We start from the raw sequence: 19,736 nt of genomic DNA on the forward strand, positions 1-19,736 counted from the left end.
TGCCTAAATCAAATCTGGAAGCAATGGGAATCCTGTGGGAAAGGTTATGCTCGTTAGACTTCCAGATCAATCCTCTTCCAAAGAACCTCTGATATGCGGCGTGAGCATCAGGTAAGTAACCAAAGTGACACCTTATGGTCAATGCAAGAATCCTCTTTGACTATCTTTGAGAATTCATGTAGGATGGGTAAGTTCCCAGAGGACTGGAGAAGGGCTAACATAGTGCCTATCTTCAAAAAGGGGAACAAATTGGGTCCAGGGAATTATAGACAGTCAGCTTAACGTCAATACCTGGAAAGATCCTGGAACAAATTATTAAACAATCAGTTTGTAAGCACCTGAAGGATAATAAGTAATAACCAACATGCATTGGTTAAAAACAAATCATGCCAAACCAACCTTGTTTCCTTCTTTGACAGGGTTACTGCCCTAGTGAATAGGGGAGAAGCTGTAGATGTGATAGATCCTGATTTTAGTAAAGATTTTGACATAGTCCCACAGGACATTCTCATACATTCAAATAGGGAATTCTGGTCTAGATGAAATTATTATAAAGTGGGTGGATGCACAACTTGTTGTAAAAGCATACTCAAAGAGCAGCTATCAAGGATTCACTATCAAACCGGAAGGGTCATATTTCAGGGGGATCTGCAGGGGTTAGTCCTGGTTCCAGGACTAGTCAATATTTTCATTATGACTTGGATGATGGAGTAAGGAGATCTACAGATGACACAAGTTGGGACACCAAGCAATTCAAAATGGCCTTGATAAATTAGAGAATTTGTCTGAAATCCACAAGAAGAAATTCAATAGAGCCAAATGTAAAGTACTACCCTTAGGAAGGCAAAACCAAATGCATAACTACAAAATGCGGAATAACTGGCTAGGCAGTAGTACAGCAGAAAAGGGTCTGGGGATATAGTGGATCACAAATTGATTGCCAACAATGTGATGCAATTGCAGAAAGGGCTAATATCATTCTCGGTGCATTAACAGGAGTTCCATGCATAAGCCACAGGAGGTTCCTCTCTAATCAGCACTGGTGAGGGCTCAGCTGGAGTACTGTGTCCAGTTCTAGGTGCCACACTTTAAGAAAGATGTGGAACAAATTGGAGGTAGTCCAGAAAGCAAGAAAAATGATATGAGCTTTGGAAAATCTGTCCTTCAAGGAAAGGTTAAAAAAACTGGGCCTGCTTAGTCCTGAGTAAAAAAGACTGAGGGATGATCGGATAACAGTCTTCAAATGTATTAAGGGCTGTAATAAAGAGGATGGTGATCAATACTTCTCCATCTCCACTGATGACAGGACAAGAAGTAATCTGTAGCAAGGTTAGGTATTAGGTTAGATATTAGAAAAAACTTTCTAACTCTAAGGATAGTCAAGTACTGGAACAAGAATGGAATGGAAAACCCACCTAATGAGAGGAGACTGAAAGAGCTTGGCTTGTTTAGCCTAACCAAATGAAGGCTGAGGGGAGATATCATTGTTCTCTATAAAAACAGCTAGGATGATGAGGGCCATATAAGTATTATACATTCATAGATAATCCTTCCATTGGGCTCTGCTGAAAGTGCCTCTTCAAATTATAGCAGCACCTTGGAACGTCCCACTTGTTTATACACTCATGTATGTTGATGGCCCAGTGAGACAAAACAAAACACCAGAGCATGCAAGCTCCCAGGCCAGGTCAGCAGTTCTGCAGGGAGGCAAGCATCCAGATGTTATGATCTCATGGTGAAAGCTGGGCAATAAACACCTGGGAAGCCCCAGGGTACACGGTAAGTGAGACGCAGTAGACTAAAAAGACCCTGCTGGCATTGGAAAGGTGAGATAGGTTACCCAAATGCCCTTAAATAGCACCATCAGTAGCAGGGACCCCTGAAGAGGAGACAGATTGTTCGAGGAAAAGAAGGGAAACGACCTAAAGACAAGACTGGTCAGAAGAGAGAAGCAGGGGGTAGGCATGAATGTTCAGATAAGAATCTGATTGCTTATTGCTTGGCGGCTTCTGCAGATCGAGCCTTGAAAGGCCAGCCTGCCACTGACAGCACGCCCAGATAAGCATGCTCTTAGAGATATTTACTAGGCTGGTGCTGTTCATCCCTCACTTTCATGAGCACTGAAGTTCACTCAGCATTCTTTAAAATATCATTCCTAATGTTTAATTACGGGAAGATGATCAGCTCTTTGTTTCGCATCTAAGCATCGCTAATGAAGAGGACAGAACCAGAGGAATACAAAACAGGCCTCGTACCAGTACACCAAATAGACATTTCCAGTACAGAGTCATTATTATTCATATTATGGTAGTGACTAGATACCTCGGCTGAGATTGGGGGCCCACTGGGGCTAAGTGGTGTACAAACGCAGCTAGACAGACACTGCCCCCAAAAGCTTACAGTTGAAATAGACAGGACAGACAAAGGGCGGGAGGGGGGAAGGAGGAACAGAGAGGGGAAGGGACTTGCCCAAGGGCACACAGAAGGTCAGTAGCAGAGGCAGGAGTAGCATCCAGGTGACCTACGTGTCAACCAAGTTTCAGATCCACACTGCCTCCTCAAATAATAGCTAAGCTACTCTACCTTCTTCCTCTGCTACATGTTGATAAAAAAGTCTGCCAAGTAATCATTGTCAGGTGGAGGGGCAGGTGGACATAGCTGAGACTTATTATAAAGAAAACATACTTTTAAAAATTGGAAATGCATATATATGAGAGGCAGTATGTCCTAATGGATAGCACACTAGTGACTAGACTAAGCTTCAGCAGACTTCAAGTCCCAACTCTAGCATGTTGAGTGACCTTAGACAAGTTACTGCACTTCTGTGCCTCGGTTTCCCCCTCTAAAATGGGGGTGATGATATTTAGCTTTCCCGTGAAAAGCACTATGAGATCTACTTATGAAAAGCACTCTACAACAGCTAGTTATTATTAATATTCAGAGCATCCTTGTCTCCCCACCATCCTTTATAGGTCTCTAAGCCTGAAAACACTTATGCACCTGCTTAAAGCACAAAGCCAGAAAGGACCACTGTGATCATCTAGTCTGACCACCTGTATAACACAGGCCATGGAATTTCACCAAAATAATTCCTAGACCATGTCTTTCAGACAAATATCCAGCCTTGATTTATAAATTGTCAGTGATGGAGAATCCACCCTGACACTTGGTAAATTGTTCCAGTGGTTAATATAGGTCATCCCGTTGTCTTAAATGGGCTACTCAAGGGCTCAAAGTTAGTAATGTGTTTAATCATTTGTCTGTCAGCTTTTGGGGGAAGGGATTGTCTCTTAATATGTAGGTATGAAATACATGTCCTCTGATCCACAGCTGATTTTACTCCCAGCTAGAAAGTATGGCCCTTTATCTCAAGCTGGAAAGACTCACACTTTTAGCTCTGGATGTCTCCATTGTAATCCCTGTTGTCTGGATATGTACAGCACCTAGCACAATGGGCCATATTCAAAACAATTCAGCTAGTTGGGTGAAGAGTCCTCTTGAAAATATACTAATAAACGTCATCACAGGAGCTTCTGGGTTCTGAGCACATTCAAAAATCCGGCCCAGTGGGTTCCCGGTCCTGACTGAGGCTTTTGGGCAATAACAGAACAGAACTATTACATAAGAACACAAAATTATAAATAAAAATATTTTTGAATTACACGGGCATTCTTTCCCCTTAAATAATAGGGTGCTGGAAAGATTCCCTATTGCCAGCTATCAATTCTTGACTTCATTCATTCATTTCAATCTACATTTTTTTAAAAAAATAAAAAGATACAGCAGCTAGGAAAACTATTAGTGATCAAGGCAATTCTGTTAAACAAATTGCCTTATTACAGAGGTTTCATGCGTAGTCTTACAGGAGAGGAATCGTGCTCTGGAGTCTGCCAGTTTTACAGAGGGTGCTTTGCTGTTATTTGGCTCAAAATTACTTTACAGTCCATACTCTTGAGATGGATCAGCACCAAGATCCCAGAGCTAATGCCAACTATGGAAGTGCACTGTGGCAAAGGAAGAAGGAAACACAACAGGAGCTAAAAATATTCACGACAGCTAGAAAAGAAGGAGAGCAGCAATCAGGTGCAAAATGGCACGTTAGGGTTTCAACTGTGTGTCTCTGTGAGATTTAAAGGGCCAGCTAACAGAAAGGAATGCTGGGAAAAAAAGTTCCTACAAGAGGGCAGATCTCTTTTTATACATACACACGCATGCACAGACACACACACATGACAGATGCTAGGAATGTTGTTTATTGCACTACCGGAAGGCACTCAGGTACTACAAAGATGAGCATGGTATTAGAACCTATGCAGGATAGCATAGCATCTGCTGCAGGGAGGGGATCCTTTAGCAGTGGGTGGGCTTCGCCCACCCACTTCCTGGATCCCAATATGGCTGCTGAGACAGGTTCAAAGATACAACCTCGTCTATAGGGAAAGTGTAGCAGTACTAATAGCTGTTCCTATGTGGGACATGCCACCACTATTTCACCATACTAAGGCTTCTAAGCTCTTTAGCTCTGGCCCATTATTAATATTTGTAGACTTAAACTGCATGCAGACATTCTCATGAGAAAGGGCAGGATGTGTCCTAGAGATGGGTGAACCAGAACTAGTTTTGCCCAGTATCAATGCTGTCTGGCCAGCTGAATCGTCCTTTGATTTTAAATTAATTTTACCTGAGTAATAGTTTACTTGGAGACATCAGCAAGCAAGATTATCCGGTTTGTACAATTGCTGGTCTTGTGCTGCCAAGAAAGAGAAGCAGAGCCCAAGCTGAGAATTTACAACCTTGGAAGAGAGAAGCCAAGGACTAAATAGGCCATCAAGAATTATCCCACCCTTTCATTGCCTAGACGTTACTTTTCTAGCTCAAGCTGAGGCACACTGGTGGGGAATCTGACAAGCCATGCCAGGACTGCTAATTGAGCACCATTCATGGATACTAAAGGAGATGGAGGAGGATAGTGTTATGGTCAAGACAGTTGACTGGGGAGTATGGAGACATGGATTGAATTCCTGGTGTGGCTATAGTCTTGTTGTGTGAGTCTGGGCAAGTCACTTCCCCGCCCTATTCAACAGGGATAATAATATTTCCTGTGATGAGGCTGGGCTTACTAGTGGTGCCAACTAGTGGCTGGGTCACTGGGTCCCAACTCTCCCCTGTCTCTGACAACCCTTCCCAACCATCACTCTGATGCTATGGTGGTGCACCTTTCTGTATGTAGCGACTTGCCCCCCAACCAGATTGCCAGTCAAGTGCACCCCAGTTATGGGGGAAAAGAGTCCAACATAATATAGAGTCCAGTGTCTCCATAAAAGAAAGGTTCTTCAGCCCACTTCTGGGCCTTATGGTTGCACACCCTTGCATCAGGGTTTACAATGTCTCTGTCCCGCCTCACTCTTATCTCCGGGGAAGGGGTTTTGTGCCCCCTTCAGGGGTTGGGAGTTGGTAGGGGAGTTGGTAGGGGAGCTCATGGGACTCCAACCCATGGCCCTATGAGAGGCTGTGGTAGCAAACACTCCAGAGTGCTTTGGGGCTTCCTCCCTGGGGGTCACTTCCTACCACTTACACTCCCAGTCCAAGGCGTGGTCAAAACCTCACAAATGATGTACCCAACGTGGGTAGGGTGGCATGAAGGGTTCCTTAGGGCTAAGAAAATACCTCTAGGTCCTGGGGTAGCTACCACTTGCAGACCTCTCCTCTGCAGCCAAGACTGCTGCTGTACCTTTACTCGGAAGCTCCCAAGATAGGTATCTCCTCCTATCCTGTCTGCTCTCCTTTTGAGCTGTCTGACTCTCTTTAAGCCCCTCCTCTAGCTGCAGCAGACTCTGCAAGTGTGGAGGGATGGAACCACCTGGGACTAGAACTGCTCCTTAACCCCTTCTGTCCCAGTGTGAGGTTTATACACCCCACCACACTTCCCGAGGATGGAATATTTTCATGAAATGAAATGTTTGAGATGTGCTCAGCTAAGAAGGTGATAGCTGATCTATAGACAGCAATAAAGCTAGGGAGGCAGTGTGTTCTAGTGGCTAGGGGACTGGACTGGGGGAGCAGGAGACTTGGGTGTTGGTTCTTGTTCTGCCACTGACTTGCTATATAACCTTGAGCAAGTCCCTTTACTTAGCTGTGCCTCTGTCTATCTTGACTCTTCAGAGTGTAAGGTCTTCAGGGTAAGGACTGTCTCTCACTATGTGTATATACAGCACCTAGCACAATGGAGCCCGGATTGCATTTGGGACCTCCTAGCACAACAGCAATACACATGGAAATCAGAAAATAAAGGCAACTTAAAAATAACCCAGTTTTAGATCTTTTGTGGAACACTGCAGACAGTTTTCCCCCACTCCCGCCTTAATGAAAAATGACTCTGGATGTAATAACAACAAGGTGTTCTAATTAAATAGATTTGTTTACATCTTGTAGCATGAAAAACTAATTCCGTCTGATATACTGTATGTGCCTGCGCTATCTCTCTCCCACTTCGTGTAAAATTACCCATTTTAAGTAGTATTTTATTTAAGAATATTTAACAGTGTCCTTGATTTAAGAAGCAAGTGGTTTAAAATACAAGATATTTCTTTTTCAAAGTAGAGATTCGAGTTGTGTTCGGGAGGGGAGGGAAAAGAAATCATAGGCAGTGCTATTTATCACAATATTTCCTCCCCTTTTTATTGTATAGCAAAGGTCCCTGACTTTACTAGTCACGGGGACTCTGAAATACTCATAGCCTGTGGCTAGAACACAGTTTTATTAAGTGAAGGTTAGAGTCAGGAGCAGTGAAACTGGTAGGAGGAGAAGCGGACCCAGTGTAATACAGTTACTTATATGATATCCTAACCCATAGCTAAGTGTAGTGTCAGCTCCAAAAGGCTTAAGAGGATAGAACTTCCACCTTGGTTGCACTTTGTTCCACCTAGCCGAACAATTCCTTTTGTGTGCCACAGTCAGAAGCATCATTAAAGGAACTGTTATAGAAATTATGTGTAAGCATTACGGATAGTCTAGAGGAAAAAAAAGTTGCAAAAAATGAAAGCCACCAGTGGATTTTATGTGTCATGCCATTTCATAGAATCATAGAATATCAGGGTTGGAAGGGATCTCAGGAGGTCATCTAGTCCAACCCCCTGCTCAATTTGCATTGAACACCTTTTATCCACGGCTTTCAAAACCTTTTAATATTTGGCATGCCACTCCAGGATAGGGATGTATTATGAGCCTCATTTTACAGAGGTGTCAGTATTGCGGTTCAGTCACTTACCCTTAATCACCCTGAGTTAGAGGCAGAGTCGAGTAAAGATCCCAGGAACCCAATCCATCCCTTTATTGGAAACGTGTCCATTCTGGTATTCGATACTGGGCCTAATTAACCAACCTCTGTCTAGCAATCTGTCATCCTCACCATTGTGGCATATGAGCCCCAAAATAAATGACTGTCGGGAGCTAGGCTATTGGTGTTTGTTGAATCAGGGTCATTAAAAGAAAAAGTCCATTCGTGGAAGCCTTAAGGAGGGTGGGATTCCAGGCCCCACTACAGCATCCCTATGCCACTGTAGCAGCATAGGGGAGCCACAAAGGCCCCTTTGCTGGCCAGTGGAGAATTCCTCTGTCTTGCAGACACTGATTACAGCTGCAGTAGGCTGCCTTGGGGCTTCCCTATAGCACATGGGTTTTCAACCTGTGGTCCACGGACCTCTGGGGGCCTGCAGACTATGTCTCAGAGTTCCAAAGCAGTCCACACCTCCATTCAGAATTTTTTAGGGGTCTGCGAATGGAAAAAAAGATTGAAAGCCACTGCTCTAGCACTGAGAGAGTGAGAGATTCTCTGGTGAGGCCGGCTTTTGTGGGGCGTGTGAAATAGTGCATCTTCTGGGCCCTTCCATCTAGCAGAGAAAGGCAGAACAAGAACCAAGGCACATTTCTTTTACAGTGAGGGTGATTAGCCATTGGCACAAACTACCAGAGGAAGGGGTGGCTTCTCCATCCCTTGCTGTCTTCAGGTCAAAGCTGGATGCCTTTCTAGAATATAGGCTTTAGCCACAGAAAGGCTATTGGGCTCAATACCTGGTAAGTGGGTGAAACTCTCAGGCTTGTGTGATCTTGAGGTATAGGTCAGCTGACATTCCTTTTCCATTCAGAGAAACAGGGGAAGCCAGACTCACTGCCTGGTTCCTGCTGTATTCTCAGGACAGTGAAAGTGTGACAGCCGCCATCTTGGCCAAGGAGCAGGGAAAGAACTGGGGACCCTCCAGAGCTAAAAACACAAGCTGCAAAAATGCCACAGCTCTAGAATTGGGTGCGGCAACAAACTCATTGCCTCTTTGGATCGGCACCGAGTGGAGGGCCAGTAACACACCATCACTAGTGGGTAACGAAAGCATGGGCTGACCCTTACTTGGGGTTCAATGAAATGTCACAGCTACAGCCATAATACAGAGCACATTATTATGTAAATAACCACTGATAGCTACTCTAGCTTACAAAGATCCCAAAGCCTTTCTGCTCCATGCATGATGGAATTATCCCATCCATCACTGACATGCCTCTAGAGGCGGAAAGCTGTTTAACACCACAGAAAAAAACTGAAAAAAGGACAAGGGAAATATGGTATCAAACTGAAACTGCAAAGTGTATATCAGAAGGGAGAATGTCCAGATCCAAGCTGGAATCTGGCCACCATGCTGGGGTTAATCCCCCTGTGCCAAAGAAAAGAATCATTCATGGCTATAGGATGTTGCCTTTGAAATTTAGCACAACAGCATTGCTCCTAGAGAATGAGGCTGATACTGACTCCGAAGGGGGAGCAACACCTGCTAAACCACCATAGTTACTTTTTATAGTTCCCTTGGTTTTCCAGCTAGGTCTCCCATCCATGCACAGATCCACTCTCAGTCTGCTTTGCATATGTGTGAGAGCCACCATCTTTGCTGATACCAGGAGTCGAACCAGAGACCTGTAAACATGCATTTCCACAGCTTGACCTGAATAGCCAGCTGCCAGGGCATGTAGCAGACTGCTCTCTTCTGTGGAGCAGGCCTTGGGGTACAACTGTAGCACACACTGACCAGTTATACATGCACTTAAAGAAAGGGGAGAGGCATATTTTAAAATCTAAACAAAGAAAACCCTAAAATAGCTTTTCTGTAGAAAAAACATAGATTATAATTTTAAACAGCAATAATTTCATGTGACATATCTGCAAGAAATTTGCTTTTGCGGTTTTGATTTGTTTCACTGAAAGAAAAGGCAGTCCCCAAGCAAACAAATATATATTGGGGCAGTGAGATGAAACTAAGCAAAAGGCACTGGTGAAAATGTGTTTATCGGGATCAAGCAGACCTGGATTCGGTTCCCACCAATTCCAGTACTCTGTGCTGTGGAAGTTCTTATACTGCCCCCATCATGGGAGCATCTGAGCACCCTCCAGCAGTGCATTCCACACCATGACTAACATATATCACAGGTGGTTTGCTAATCTGTATTGTCTATCTTGCCTGTTTAGATTGTAAGTGTCTCAGAGCAGGGACTGTCTCTTGCTCTGTGTACATTTAACACAGCTAAGCCCTTCAGTGCTGCAGTAATACAAATAATGAAGCACATTTAACACACCAGGATAAAGCAATGGGACCTGATCCTGAAAGCTGCTGAGCATAGACTCATAGAACTGGAAGGGACCTCACGAGGTCATCTACTCCAGTCCCCTGCACTCATGGCAGGACTAAGTTTAATCTAGACCATCCCTGACAGGTGTTTGTCGAACCTGCTTTTAAAAATCTCCATTGATGGAGATTCCACAACCTCCCTAGGCAATTGATTCCAGTGTTTAACCACCCTGATAGGAAGTTTTTCCGAATGTCCAACCTAAACTGCCCTTGCTGCAACTTGAGCCCATTGCTTCTAATCCTATCCTCAGAGGCTGAGAATAATTTTTCTCTCCTCCCTATAACAGCCTTTTATGTACTTGAAAACTGTGATCAGATCCCCTCTCAGTCTTCTCTTCTCCAGGTGGAACAAACCCATTTTTTTTCAATCTTCCCTCTTAGGTCAGGTTTTCTAGATCTTTAATCATTTTGGTTGATCTTCTCTGGACTTTCTCCAGTTTGTCTACATCTTTCCTGAAATGTGGCTCCCAGAACTGGAAACAATACTCCAGCTGAGGCCTAATCAGCATGGAGTAGAGCAGAAGAATTACTTCTCGTGTCTTGCTTACAACACTCCTGCTAATACAGCCCAGAATGATGTTTGCTTTCTTTTTGCAACTATGTTACACTGTTGACTCATATGTAGACCCACTATGACCCCCAGATCCTTTCCTGCTGTACTCCTTCCTAGACAGTCTTTCCCCACTTGTACGTGTACAGCTGATTGTTCCTTCCTAAGTGGAGCACTTCATATTTGTCCTTACTGAATTTGATCCTATTTTCTTCAGACCATTTCTCTGGATCATTCTGAATTTTAATCGTGTCCGCCAAATCACCTGCAACCCCTCCCTGCTTGGTATCGTCTGCAAACTTTATAAGTGTACTCTCTATGCCATTATCTAAATCATTGATGAAGATATTGAACAGAATCGAACCCAGAACTGATCCCTGCAGGACCCACTCAATATACACTTCCAGGTTGATTGATAACTATCGCTGGGAAGGGTTTTCCAACCATTTGTGCACCCACCTTAGAGTAGCTCCATCTAGGTTGTATTTACTTGTAGTTTGTAAGTCAGGTCATGTGAGACAGTAAAAAAAGCCTTGCTAAAGTCAAGGTATACCACATCAACTGCTTCCCCCTATCCACAAGGCTTGTTACCCTGTCAAAGAAAGCTATTAGGTTGGTTTGACACAATTTGTTCTTGACAAATCTATGTTGACTGTAACTTATCACTTTATTATCTTGTAAGTATTTGCAAATTTATTGCTTAATTATTTGCTCCATTATCTTTCCGGGTACTGAAGTTAAGCTGACTGTTCTAAAATCCCTGGGTTGTCCTTATTTCCCTTTTTATAGATTGGCACTATATTTGCCCTTTTCCAGTCCTCTAGAATTTCTCCCGTCTTCCATGACTTTTTGAAAATAATCATTAATGGCTCAGATATCTCCTCAGTCCGCTCCTTGAGTATTCTAGGATGTATTTCATCAGGCCCTGGTGACTTGAAGACCTCTAACTTGTCTAAATATTTTTTAATTTGTTCCCTCCCTATTTTAGCCTCTGATCCTACCTCATTTTCACTTGCATTCATTATGTTAGATGACCAATCACTGCTAATCTTTCTGGTGAAAACTGAAACAAAAAAGACGTTTAAACCTTCTGCCATTTCAACAGGTTTTGCACTTACTTGTGGTATTTTGTCACCTGCCCCCTTCAAACTTAGTTTAAAGCCCTCCTACTAGGTTAGCCAGTCTGTATCCAAATATGCTCTTCCCCTTCCTCAATAGTTGGACCCCATCTCTGCTTAGCAGTCCTTCTTCCTGGAACAGCATCCTGTGGTCAAGGAAGCCAAAGCCCTCCTGGCAATACCATCCTCACAGCCAGGCATTCACCTCCAGGATGCATCTATCTTTGCAAGGAAGCCAAAGCCCTCCTGGCAATACCATCCTCACAGCCAGGCATTCACCTCCAGGATGCATCTATCTCTGCCTTGGCCCCTACCTTTGACCAGAAGGATCGTAGAGAGCATCACCTGCACCTCCAACTCCTTCATCCTTACTCCCAGAGCTCTGTAGTCACTTCTGATCTGCTCAGGGTCAGACATTGAAGTGTCATTAGGGCCCACATGGATCAGTAGCATGGCGTAGTAGTCATAAGGCCAGATGATCCTCAATAGTCCCTCCATAACATCTCGGTTATGGGCCCCTGGCAGGCAATATGTCTCCTGGAATGCCATGTCAGGCTGACAGATGGGCGTCTCTGACCCCCCTCAGAAGAAAGTCACCAACCACCTCTACCCTACATTTCCTCCTGGGAGTTGTGGCTGAGATCCTCCCAACTTTGGGAGTATAGAGCTTCTTCTCCTCCACTTTTGGGGTTGGTTCCTCATCCCTCATTTGCCAGGGCAGAATAACAGTTCTTCATGAGTGTGGTGGGTGCGTTGGGAGTAGGGGTGGAGCACTGACTGCTGCCAGACGTAACCAACAGCCAGTGTGCTCCTTGTGACAGAGCCATATCCTCCTCCCCCGGTGGCGTGACAGCAGTCCTCTCTAGCCGGATAGCTTCCTCAGCCTTGGATGTCTCCATGTGAACACTGTCAATGAATTCCTCATAGGCACAGATGCTCCTCAGCCTAGTCACCTCCTCCTGTAGCTCTCCCACCTGCTTCCTAAGAGATTCCACCAGCAGACACCTTTCACACTGGATGGTTTCCCCCAGCCGAACTTTCTGTGAGTGGGAAATGAAGGCCACAGTCTCTGCAAATCCACACCAGGATCTGGGTAGAAGCATCCAGGGTCAGGTTCTCTGTCTGGATACAGGTGCGGGTGGAGGAAACAGAAGCAGTGTTGGCATTGGTGATGCGGCCCTTCCAAACCATAGCAACTATATGATGACTCAGCATCTCCCAGGAATGCTGTGTGCTCAGCAACCTGCAGGAGAACATTCATTCTGTATTTTCCAATAGCTGCCCAGCACCCTTGCAGGATTGTGCCTTAAGTTTGGGGTAACATATGGGGTAACAGCTCCAGAGAAGATTGATTTTCACCTTTTGGGTGCTTACAGCATGATAAAAAACATTCCTCCATGCTTTTGAATTAATTCCTCAAAAGTTCCAGTACCTGCACACCCATTTGTTTCCTCATTGTTTTTATTAAACAAGAAAGGCAAGCTTTATTGCTGCGCAAATGAAAGCATCACCAGAAGATAGATACTTCCTGGATTCTTATTAATCTCCAAGAGTTATGAGTCCGCCTAAGTCCCACAGAAATTAACATACTCTACAGCTTTCTTTCAGCAAATCACAGAGCCTGTGATACCCTGCACGGAGAAACAAAAATTAGAAAAGATCTGTACTGTGAGGAGGGTGGGTGAAGTCAAAATGTGTGTGTGTGTGTGTGTGTCTTTATTCTCATATATAAATAGGGCTAAGTTCTGTATGGATTTTTACCCCATCTAGCCCTATTGTGTACAGTCCATGGAAGAATTTGACTTTATACCATACAATGGTGCACCATGGAACACTAGCCATAATCAGATTAATAAATCAAAATTATTTGAGACTGATCCCAGAAAATATAAATAGTGTAGAAATGTACTTATATTTTAGTCTGATTTTTACTACTCTGCAATATAAGAATATCCTCCCAAAGCTTTGGGCATCCTTATTATTTGTATTATGATAGTATCTAGATGTAAGCACCAGGGTGTGGGCAGTCAGGCCCAATGGTTAGAGCCAGGCACCTGGCACCAGAGCTGGAGTCACAGTCAGGAGCCCAGCCAAAGGTCAGAGCTGGAGACAGAGTGAGGCATCAAAGCTGGAGGATCAGCGGTAGTGCATAGGAATGGGGACCTGGAGCGAGGCAGGAAAGCAGGAACCAGGAACAGATGGGGGTCTGGGGTAAGGAGGATAGGAAGCAGGGTGTGAGGCTGGGCTCGAGTCAGACAAGTAAGCAGGATTCATAGTAGCGGCCAGACAGGGATTCATGTAGCTGCTCAGACAACTTCCTGTGTCTCTTTCTGGCTTAAGTTGTGCACCACAGCCATACGGTGAGGCTGGATGTCTCCCGCATTCAGGAGCTTTGTTGGCAGAGCCCTTTGTGAGTTAAAATTTTGCTAGCCCCCTTCTCCACTGATTTGGGTGAGCTGCCAGTCTGAGCAGTTCCTGGGCACCCCTGGTCTTCTGTTTGAGGCACATGATTCCTCCCAGGGGAGGCCCCGAAAGACAGCAGGATTCTGTTGTGGAAGGCACAGTCAGGGAGCGTTTCTGCCCCAAAGAACTTCCAGTCTTCATCAGGTTTGCTTGCTTGTGAGGGGAAACAGCAGCATTGCTGGGTGAAGTGACTGGCCCAAGTTCACGTAGCAGGTCAGTGGGAGAGCACACTTATCTTGTGAGTCGCAGCCCAGAGCTCTATCCATTAGGCTTTTACAAAATGCACCAACAAGTTAACAGACACAGCAACCATCCCAAAATCAAAACATCCCAGCTAGAAAAGAGATGTATGCAATTGCGATGGGAACATCAATCACACACCCAGCTACCTATCTCCCGTCTCCTCCTGGTCAAAGGAGGAGCTTTTGGTCCTGAAGCTCAGCATCATTGGTCTGTATTGTAGTAAGGGAGGAAGGGAGTTTCAAAGGGTCTAAAGTGACTGATCTCATGCTAAAAGTCCAAGGATTTCACACAGCAATAGCTGAGTTCCGTTGGGTATATCTTTACAGCACAGTTGAACCATGGATGAAGATCATGCGGGTTTTTTCTCTAGGATTCTTTCGTAGTCAGTTGTGACAATTGAGAGAGAACTTGTTTGTTCTTTAGGGGGAATTGTGGGAAAGACATAGGCGGACTATCAGCACCAGAGTGATTTTGTCGGCATCCTCATTACAAAGTGGATGAGTTCCATCCCAAATTAAACCAGGTCCCAGGCTTAAGCCACACTTCCAGTGAGCTAGCCTGGGCTTAAAGCATCTCCAAACCCACATCAGAGGTTTCTCTATATGGATGGCAGGAAGGACAGTCTAAAACCCTGGTAAGAGTCTGGTTTAAATGTGCAGTGCAGACATGACTTGTGAATCATCCACTAAAGGTGAAGTTTGGCTAGATTCTCAGCTGGCGTAAATTGGTGTAGCTTCATTGACCATGTGTAACTTCAGTGAAGCTGTGCTGATCTACATCAGCCGAGACTCGCCCTTTCTGACAACTCCTTTGACAGTAACGGCTGCCCAGAGGAATAAGACTCAACCGTTCTTTATTCCGGGTTGCCAAGTTTAGCATTTGCAATGTTCCCCCTTTAACAAAACATTCCAGCACACACACACACTCCATGATTCTCATTTATGCTCTCCCACTACCCAATTAATGTCACATTAAATTATATACCTGCAACAGCTTTAATTTCAGACCACTGCACTGTAGCTTTTACCCTCTACGTGGCCTCCACTACCTTTATGGGAAAGTTGTATAGAACTGGATCGCTCATGAGAGCTTTCTAGAGGTTTTGGACCCCCCTATGCCATTTAATAGAATATTAGAACCCTGGAAGAATTCTGAGGGATGGTTCGTCATATCTAGAGTAGGAGCTCCATTTGGAATTTTTTTAGAGTATTTTTATAGACCCCCTATTAAATTTCTATGGAATAAAAATGTGGTTAAAGTGCTATTTAGGGATCCAGGCACTTCCTGTGTGACCCTGGGCAAGTCACTTCATCTCTCTGTGCCTCAGCTCCTCATCTATAAAATGGGACTAATTCACTTCCCTCCCTCCTGGGGGTTTTGTTATGATAAATATATTAAGAACTGAGATGTTCAGATACTAAGCTAATAATGCCCATATAAATACTGTAGAAAGACAGATTAAACCCCTGTTGGTTTGGACCCTCCTAAATTCCAGAGGGCTTTCTGATCAGAGTATCAGAACTTAAACAGAACCAGACAAGTATTAGCAATCTCAGTGCTTACACAGTTCTTCCAAAATGCCAGCATTCTACCATTGGCACTTTCCTCAGTCAGTTTAAGCTATGAATATAGCATTAGCACATTTATTCCTTTATTGCTCTCTTACTTCCAACTTCACCGGGCTGCTGTATCTCTTCCGTTAATTGAAATTCACTCAGTTGTATTTCCTCCATTTAGCTGACATTTCCTACATTTCCACCCAACATTTTGACAGAATTTCCATTTCCACCCAAAACATTTTGACAGAATTTTTTTTGACCAGCCTGTGGTACAGTCCCCTATGGGCCTCGTGGCTAGAGCAACTAGATTCCAGTCTCACACCTCCTAAGCAAAAGGGGTTGAGATGCCTGGCCCCTAATCTTAAGATGAAGGCATCACAATCTTGGTCTGCGTTGGTCTTACCTTGCTGTCAACTGGGAAGGATACGGGCACTTGGACTCTCCCTCTCCTCTGGGTCCCAGCCCAGGACTCTCTTGGGGTGTAGCATCGTCAGAGCCCTCCACACAGAAGCTCCTCGTCTGCTGCCTTGGGCCACTTCCTGTTCGTACTCTCCTTCAGTTTGGGCCACAGCCGCTATTGTCCAAACAATCAGGAGCTTGACAGTTCAGAGATGAGTAGAGCCCCTCAGGGCCTGTCAGTTCTTGATGGGAGTTGGAGAAAGCACTCCTGTGGGCTTTGCCAGCAGTATGGTTCTGTCTCAGGCTCAGCCTTCCAGGAAAAGGGTTTGTTCACTCTCCCTACATAGCCTGGGGTCCTGAGCTCCTTTTAACCTGCTTCTCCAGCTGGAGCATGCTCTGCAGGCCTGTAGAGGCAGGGCTAACTGGGCCCGGTCTTGTCCTTTTAACCTCTTTGGGCTCAGTGTGGGATTCGAACACCCTATCACTCAGCCCTACTCTTTCTACCGTTTGAAAGACAGGCTGACACGCTCTCCACCAGTGCACAGCCATAGAGGTAGCTCTAATAGATCTTAAAAGGACAACCATTAAAATTAGGTCGGTGCTGGTGGCAGAGGCCTAGTGGTAAACATTGCTGTGATTTTGTCTCCTATCTCATGATTCACCAGGACTACAGGAAAATCACTGGAATGCCAAAAGTCTCAGCTGTTCAAAAAAGCATAACACTATACATTCATAGAGTAAGGCCAGACAGGACCATTGAGATCATCTGGTCTGACCTCCTCTCTAACACAGGCCTAGAGCACCCCTGAAATAATTCCTGTTTGAACAAAAGCATAGCTTTTAGAAAAGTCATGAAATCTTTATTTTAAAGTTGCCTGTGATGGAGAATCCATCACAACCCTTGGTACATTTTCCCAATGGTTAATCAACCTCACAATTAAAATGTTACTCCTTTTCTCCAATCTGAATTTGTCTAGCTTCATCTTCCAGCCATTGGATCTCTGCTACACTGAAGAAGCCATTATCAAATATTTGTTCCCCATGTACACACGTATAGACTGTGATCAAGTCACCCCTTAACGTTATTGTTGTTGAGATAAATAGAATGAGCTCCTTGGGTCTATCACCATAAGGCAGGCTTTCCAATCTTTTAACCATTCTTGTGGCTCTTCTCTGAATGCTCTGCAATTTATCAACACCTTTCTTGAAATTGTGGACACCAGAACCGGACACAGGATGCCAGCAATGGTTGCGCCGGTTCCAAATTCAGAGGTAATAAAACTTCGCTACTCCTTCTCAAGATCCCGCTGTTTGTGCATCCAAGGATCACTTTAATCCTTTTGGATGCAGTGTAGGGTATGTCTACACCACAAACTGAGGTGTGATTGTAGCAGGGATAGGCATACTAGCTTTATTAGCTACCTAGTTAGGAGGGGTAATAATGACAGTGAAGATCAGCTCAGACTAGCCACTCAAGTACTTCCCTGGGGTGCACAATAGTTTTACATTGGGGTGACTGCCCTGTGCTGAAGTCCGTGCTGCCATGCCTCTCACTACTATTGTTACCAATGTTAGCTAGATTAAAAGCTGGTGCAGGTATGCCTACCTGTGATTTACACCTTCATTTGTGGTGCAGATGTACCCTGAGGCTTGGTGAGAACACAGACCATACACCAGATATATAGCATGTTAAACAGCCAAGACACTGCATGTGCATTCAGAGATGCTGACAACATCAGCCAATGATTTGCAGAGACAATTGTAGTAAGGCAAGAGTGTATTATGTCCTTACTATTGTTTGCCCTGGTCATTGACTGTGTCATGAGGAAAGTAACTGCAGCGGGCAACTGAGGAATTTTATGGGCAAATGATAAAGCACATTTGGATTACCTCATTTTTGCTGATGACATTTTCAACACATTGCTCAACAGAAGCAAAGACCTGCATTTTGCAGATACCGCAAAACAAGCGGGTTTGTTCATTTAATAAGGAAGACAAACTATACGGCTACCGATGTCCCAGAAGTGACCACAAGAGTGGACAAACAAACTATCGAGGGAGTGAGTTGTGCAAAGATGGTGACACCATGCCAGATGTCAAGCAACAAATATCAAAGGCTGCCAACAGCTTACATAATGTGAACAGATTTGGAAAAGTGGCATGACTGGCACTGACACAAAAACATGAATTCTTAGTCATCATGTCTGTCCTCCTTTGCTGGGCAGAGTCCTGAAAATCTGTAGCAGAAATTGATCAGAAAATTAATGCATTCAAAGTAAATGCCCGTGGAAGATCTTCAGAGTTCTTTGGAAAGAATTTCTTGCCACATTGGAAATTCTAAGTAGAGCAAACCAATCTAAAGCATCAAATATGGTACAAAGAAGAAGAAAAGGTAGAGGAAGAACATATTTAGGACATGCTTTAAGGATGCTACCAACACAACTTCCATGGCAAGTGATGATATGGACAACACCATCTGGAAAAAAATGAAGAGGGTGACCTGGAGAAACATGACACCAACCAATAGAGAAAAATACCAGACCCACCAATGTGACACTCAGAAGCCTGAACAGACCAGCACAAGACTGAAATAAATGGTGGAAACTGGTGGATGCCCTGTGCACTGGATGGTGTGGGAGGATACAGAAGGAGCAGCAGCCAAGGCCAGTCTGCCTGTAACTAATAGAGTACTCAGATATACCCATGTGTATTTATACTGCCACTATATGCCTTTTAAACTCTATTACTGAAAAGAGTGACATACAATGTCTATTACCAATATTTATATTAGGACTGAATCCCTGGGAGCGATGCCCATCAGTATAAAAACAAAAAGCACATCTTGTTTTCTGAATAAGATCCAGTGCATATATTGCCCAGGACAAATTGCAGACAGCTTGTTTATGACCAGCAGGCTATTTCTCCATGTTTGCTTTACAAGCTAATAGAGTTATATGGAGCCTTTCTCCGGGAATGATCCCAAAGTGCTTTATGAACTGTACAGATGCAAACATTTAATTCACCTCTGCCATTGCAATGGAGCCATTTCTGGGGTGCAGGGGTAGGAATCAGGCAGACAGAACTTGCACAGAACATGTGGCCGGTGAGGAAATGGTGGCCATGGACTACATGTCAAACCCCAGCTCTTCCAGAAAGTGCCAGTGGATCTTTAGGGACAAATCTATGCCTGCTATTTGCACGGGAGTGCAGGAAAGGGGGCTGGGGGGGGGGGGCAGAGGAGGGACTTCTAGATGCCAGGGATATTTGCAATCCTTGCTTTTCCCTTGAGCACAGGGACTGGAGACAGTGAGAAGTGGGTAACATGACCCAGCACATCTCTCCACACTGGCCATGAGAACTCGCTGGCTGCAGAGAGGAGCACATGCTGTAGGCACGGTGAAGAGTGTCCATGTAACCCATTGGCCAGTGTTTGTTACATGTCCCCCGTCCACAGAGGATTTGGGTCTTCATTGCCCCATCTACAGAGCTTGCTCTTTAACTCAAGCTGTACAGACTCATGTTTCTTGTTCTGGAGGTCCGTGGTGCTGGCTAAGATGGCAGACGTTACATGCACGCTCTTTTGTGCGGGTAGTGCACTAACCTAAGCCACAATTGCCCTCCAAACGTCCACCTGGCTTGATGCAGCTCTTCAGTGGCCAAAGAGGGCTAGAGCCTAATGGACAAAATCTGGTCTTGAATGTCTGCCCTGACCAGGTAGTCCCCTTGCCTTTAGCAG

This window comes from Chelonia mydas, chromosome 5, assembly GCF_015237465.2.
Source record: "Chelonia mydas isolate rCheMyd1 chromosome 5, rCheMyd1.pri.v2, whole genome shotgun sequence".
NCBI lineage: Eukaryota > Metazoa > Chordata > Testudines > Cheloniidae > Chelonia > Chelonia mydas.